Consider the following 6,000-nt stretch of genomic DNA (forward strand, 5'->3'; position numbering starts at 1 on the left):
CCCTCCTGGGGAAAGGCAGTACCCCCCGTATTTCAACTGTCCAGTCAGGGCGCTCCTGGGTGCTCTCAGGCCGGGCCAGCCTGGTGCCACAGGGTCCCCAAAGCACATGGTTACATCCCAGAGCTCCGCACACCAGGGCAGTGCAAGACTGCTGCAGGAACCTCCCTGAGGAGGGGCCCAGGCTTGGGGGCTGGGGCTTGACCCCCCCATCTCAGCGCCCCCAGCAGGAACGGCTCTCTCCCACCGCACTGACACAGAGGGCCTCAGTCACCGTCCATCACCGGGGCCTCCCACAGCCTCCTGAGGGCCTCCAGCCTGCAAGGCCTGCGAGGCCTCTGCTTACCCCAAACCAGATCCTGAGGAATATGGGGCTGTGGGCATGTGACTGCACCACGGGGTAGCAGGGAGGCTGCGGAGCAGCAGAGGAGGACCCGCTTGGCACATGTGGCTCCCACCTTCCCCACTGGCGTCCAGACTGAACTGCAGACTGCACCCCAGGTCCCTCACACGTGTGTCTGTGCCCATCCCGTCCGTCCGCCCACATCGCCACCACCAGTAGTGACGCCTGGACTTGGACGGGAACGTTCTAAGGAAGCCAAGAGAACTGGGAAGTGGCAGGAGACTCTGCGTATGTGCTTTCCCAGCAGGTTTCCACCTGCCTGGCAGCTCTGCAGGTAGGGAAACCGAGGCTCTGTGCGGGAAAGTGTGCCTTGCCAGTGAGCCACCAGCAGCCAACCCCCTCCCCCCAGGTCCACGGCCCCCAGACAGGTTCCCTGCCTGGACGATACAGGGGCTTATCTTATCCTGGGGGCAGAGCTCCTTGTGCCCCAGGCACCTTCAAAGACTCTAGCCTCTCCCTTAATTGTCTAGAAGGAATAACCAGAAAGTGTATAAAAACTGCCCCCCCCCCCCCGAAAAACCAACAGTGCGGCCTTTCATTGAACCAGCTGAACCTCTGGTACACCAGAACCCAGAGCAGCCCCGGCCCTGGGCCTGCATGGCCAGGTCAGCTCAGGCTCCCCCCACCTGGAGCCCACCTGGCTGAGGGCCACCTACTCCCAGTCCCGGAGGGGAGGCTGTCCTGCTGGGGGCTCCCCTCGTCAGCCGAGACGGAGGGGCACAGTGGCATCCCCCGAAGGACAGCCAGTGAGGCTACAGGCCACTGACAAGAGGCAAGCAAGCAGGGGGCCTGCTGCAGAACCCTCCAGAACAGAACCCCCCTCCCCTCCCTCAGGCCCTCTTCCCCATTTTCTCCACCTCACCTCTGACTTGGCCTACACCCCTACTATCTCCCTCCATCCTCCCACCTCCACAGCTCCCTTCCCCCGTCCCCTCCCCCCCAGCCTCCAGCACATGTTGGCCTCTGTGGGCCCCAAATTGCTCCTCCAGCGAGAGTCTACCCTGTGCATCCACGGCCCCTCTGACCATGTGCACCCCTGGCATCACCATCCTGGTCCCCTCACCTCTCCCTTCTTCCCAGCTCTTGCCCTGTGCAGCCTCCCCTCATCTCCCCCATCCCCTCTATCTGCCACCTTCTCTCCACAGGTGAGCTGTTCCCCACCTCCCACCCCCCATCCTCCTGCCACAAAGCTGCTGCTGCTGGGGGCAGAAACCAGGCCCTTCCTAAGGTCCCTCCAAGCCCCAGTGGGCCGGGTGGGGCTCCACCGCCCAGACAGGCTCCAGGAGCCCCACAGCGCAAAGACCTCTGTCTTGTCCAAGGAGTCCCCGGCTTGGGAGGAGCCCCTGGGGAGCGGTGGCGCCTGGTCCTCCCAGCGGCCCCGCTGGCCCACCTGGAAGGCAGTGACAAAGTTCAGCTGCCGGCAGCCCCGGTCAGGTCCCAGCAGGGTGGGTGGGGGCAGCAGGGACCGGAGCCCTGCTCGACCTTGGCAAACCCGTTTTCCTACCCCGGAGAGAGGTCCACCATGAGCACGAGAGAGACTGGAGGGGACCCGAGTCCTCGTGGCCGCCCGCATCCCCGGGGTGCCGTGCTCGCGCCCCCCGAGGTCCGGGCACACTGGAGCGCACCCCGAGCCCGCGCCCACTTTCGTCCCCCGCGGGAGGGATGCGCGGCGCCAGGAGCACCGACCTGGGCTCCCCAGCGGCCTGACTCGGGTCAGGTCCCGGCCGCGCGGTCCCGGGTCCCCAGCCCGCAGGTCCCCAGGGCCGCGCTGAGCCCCGCAGCCCCGCCGCGTCCTCGGCGCGGGTGACCCCGAGCGGCCCCTCCCCCTCCGGGCCCACCCGAACCCCGAACCCCGCGCGCCGCGTCCCGGGTGCCTCCGGGCAGCTGAGCCGGGCGGCGAGGGCGCGCCCCGGGCACTCACCGTCCTCCAGAGGCGCGGGCGTCGGCGGGCGCCGGGGTGGCGGTGATGAGCGGGTGCGAGGCGGCCACCGCGAGCCCGAAGCCGCCGGCCAGCAGGCTGCGCACGGGCAGCAGGGCGTAGGACACGAAGGGGACCAGCAGCAGCGGCCACACGCCCTGGTCGGCGGCCGCCGCGCCCGCAGCCGCGCCGGCCGGGGTCCCCGCGGGGCGGCCGAGCGCCACGGGGCAGCAGAGCAGCGCGAAGGCGAGGCTGAAGAGCAGCGCCAGCGGGCCGACCTGCCCCAGCTGCGGGCCCCGCGGCGAGCGCACGTGGGTGGCCACGAGCAGCGCCAGGAAGAGCGCGCAGTGCGCGGGGGCGAGCCCCGGGCCAGGCCTCCCGCGGGCCCCGGCGCGCCCAGCAGCTCGGCCAGCGCCCGCCAGCGCGCTCAGCACCGCCAGCGCCTTCAGCGTGGCCGCCTGCGCCGCCGCAGCGTGTAGCCGGGAGCAGCGCCCCCGGGGGCCTCCGCCTGCGCCGCCGCCGCCCGGGCCGCGCGGCGCCCCCGCCCTCTCAGCTCGGTGCGGGCGGCCGGGGCGGGGCCGGGGCGGGGCGGGCGGGAGGCGCGGGGCGCGGCGGGCACACTGGGGCGCAGGCTGCCCCGAGCGCGTCCCCTCCCGCCGCCGCGCCTGCGCACTGCGCCGCCCGCGGTCCCCCCCCCCCAGTCCCCCCGCGGCCGCCGCCGCAGCCTCAGTTTCCCCGCCGGCGCGCGCCGCCCCCCGCAGCGCGGAGCACCCTGCGGGGCGAGGACGGGGGCCGCACCCCTCCGACCGCGGGACCTGGCGCCCCGGCCCTGCGCACCGGCAGCGAGCGCGGGGAGGCCTCCGGGCTGCAGGACCCACCGGCCGGCCGGGCCGAGGACGGACCAGAGTCCCGGGAGGAGGGGCCCTGCGGCCTGCCCTCCGCACCTGCAGCCCGGGGACGCCCCGCTGTCTGGGTGTCCACGGGGCCGCCCCTGGGCTCACCCCGGGGAGGGGCCGAGCGGCCGCCCCGCGCCCCGCGCCCCGCGGAGGAGGATGGCCCCGGCAAAGCCGCAGACCCGCTGTCCCCCTCTGCTCGCTGTCCCCCTCCCCACGCACAGGCAGGACTGAGGGTCCCCAGAGTCTCGGGAGGCAGCAGCAGGGCCCTCCCGGGTGCCTTCGGGTCCCAGGACGCACCTGAGCCCCCCAGGCCTGGGTCTGTCTCGCAGGCACCAGGGAATTGCCGCCGCCGCTGTCCCCCTCCCTGGAGCCCCGCCGCTCTTCTGTGGGCTCCAGGTCTAGAGTGGGAAACCGCATCATTTGGGCCACGTCAAGGGGCCACTTTCCACGCGGCACAACACGGGCAACACACGTCAGCCCCGGTGGCTGTAGACGCGGCACCTCGCCATCTGCCTGGCCAGGAGCACCCGCTGTGCCATCCCCAGCAGCTCAGGTCACCTCACCTGGTGGCCGCCGGCCACTCCTCCTGCACAGGCCTCCCCACGCGCAGCCCTCCTGGCTCCACGGCTCCCCACGCGGTGTGACCGCGTCCCCACCACAGTTCCCTGTCCCCCAGTGCCCAGGGCTCTTTCTGGCAGCCCCTGGGGCAGGGGGACTGGAATTTGCCGGCCCTCCCTGTTTTCAGAAGACAGGACGACGTGTTCCTCACCTGTGCCCACAGGTAGCAAAGTCCACACAGTCGCTCAAGCGTGGAGGACCAAGAGTGGGCTCTCTGGCTAAACGTGTATTTTTACGTCCTAATGGTATCATGGAAGGAAAGCTGAGTAATGTCCAAAAATCCGGCAAGCCATCCAACAACGAAGGAATGACCAATGCCCTGGGACCCAGGTCACAGCACCCTCCCCCGTCAGCAGCACAGTCATGGGCAGGATCTGCGTCCATCTCCTTTACAGAGACACAGAGAAGGAGACACCAGGCCCCCGTGGGAGCCCCTGATGGCACCCGGGTTGGGGTACGGGGTGGGTGCCATGGGCCAGGGGCTGCGGGTGCACTCATCCTCTTTGGTCCCGTCGGCTGGGCAGTCTGCAGCCAGGGAGGAGGACGGGCACGCTGTCTGAGACACACCGCGGGGCCCACACCCCGTGCTCCTGTGGATGTCATCAGTTAAATCGTGTCTCCCCCCCTCCAAAATCCACATGCTGAGCTCCTAACCCCGAGTAGCTCAGAACGTGACCTTCTCTGGGACTAAGGTCACGCAGACGTCCTTGAGATGAGGCCACCCTGGGATAGAGTGGGTCCTAATCCAACAGGACCGGTGTCTTTCCACAAAGGGGACCTCGGGAGACAGACACGCACACACTCGGAGAAACAAGGCGGTGACCCTGCGGCAAACAGGAGCCACGGGAAGGTGGGAGGTTCCTCCCCCAGGGAACTCGGCCCTGAGACCCTCATCCCAGCCTTCCGGCCCCCACGGCTATGGGAACAGGTATCCACACCCCTGCTCTCGGGGCTGCGTGCGGGCGACCCTGGCCACGAGCACCCCAGCACGCGGTCGGCCCTGGATACCGTTGTCCACGACGGATCGTCAATATTGACCAACAGCAGAGTGGCTGCTGCACAGACCGGGACGAGACACTCTGCTCTTCCTGGAGGCACCTCGTCCCTCCCCGAGGGACGTGAGCAGAGGGACGGGAGCCATCGTGGTCAGTCATCCTGTGTCCCCAGTCCCGGAGCACACCACCGGGCATCGCCAGCGCCTCGTTAGAGACGGGAACGCGGACCTCCTGGAGCAGGAGCACAGCCGGGCGTTCCTCGGACCTGTCATCGATCCCAAATCTCGGGCTTTGCCTTTGAGGCTCACCGCGGCTGAGGGCTTGTCCGACCCAGAAACCCCGGAACTCTGCGGGACGGCGGTGGGCGTCGAACGGCAGGGCTGCGGCCTCGCCAGCAGCATGTGGTGTCCAGGCCAAGAGCGCAGTCGTGTGCCTCCTCCCCCAGCTGCGTGACTCTGCACAGGTTAGTCTCCCTCTCCGTGCCCCATCTACTCGGCGAATCGGGGATGTAAAAGCTCCCGGCCCGCGGGGTTACCCCCAGTGCACGCAGAGGCTGCACAGAGCATGCAGGAGCGCCAGCTGGTCAGTGTTCTGGGCGCGCAGGACCCTGTGACCGCCAGGCCCTGCACACAGTGGCCATAGCAGCCAGGGAGATCGCCGTAAGCCGGCTTCTGTCTGGGGGCACTCGCCACGTTCCTGGGGCCTCTGCCAGAGACTCGGCCTCCAGGCCAGTGTTCCTCCCGGGGTGGATCTGGGAATGAAGTTTCCCCGTGGGTCTTCTGGAAACCCCATGGAAATGCAGGCCGCTAGGGGACCAGGCGGGTGGTCCTCACCAGGGAAGTGGGTCAGGAATGCTCATTTTGCCAAGACTGTGTCCAGGGATCAAAGGGCCCCGCCACGGGCTCCGTTAGCCGTAGAAACCTGGACACGGGGCTCAGCCTCCTCCTGTCCCTGGTGCCTGGACAGGCACCTTCCCGGATACGTCCCGGTGACTGGTTGCCGGAGGGGAGGGAGCCCAGGAACGCAGTGTGGACGGAGACTGGAAATGGCCACAGGGATCCGACCGGGACTCCTCCAGCAGGAATGGGCAAGGACTCCATCCAGAAGCTGGAGGCGGCCAGGACGGACTGAGGACCACGCCGGGCGGCCACTGGCCACACACCCCCACCCACG

The 6,000-nt window shown here is 69.0% G+C and overlaps 1 pseudogene; it reads right to left on the minus strand.

Moving 5' to 3' along the window:
- Positions 1–3,631, minus strand: part of LOC125752700 (adenylate cyclase type 1-like) — a 64,820-nt pseudogene extending 61,189 nt beyond the window's left edge.
- Between the last annotated feature and the right edge of the window lie 2,369 nt (positions 3,632–6,000).

Source organism: Canis lupus, chromosome 16 (assembly GCF_003254725.2).
Source record: "Canis lupus dingo isolate Sandy chromosome 16, ASM325472v2, whole genome shotgun sequence".
Taxonomy (NCBI): Eukaryota; Metazoa; Chordata; class Mammalia; order Carnivora; family Canidae; genus Canis; species Canis lupus.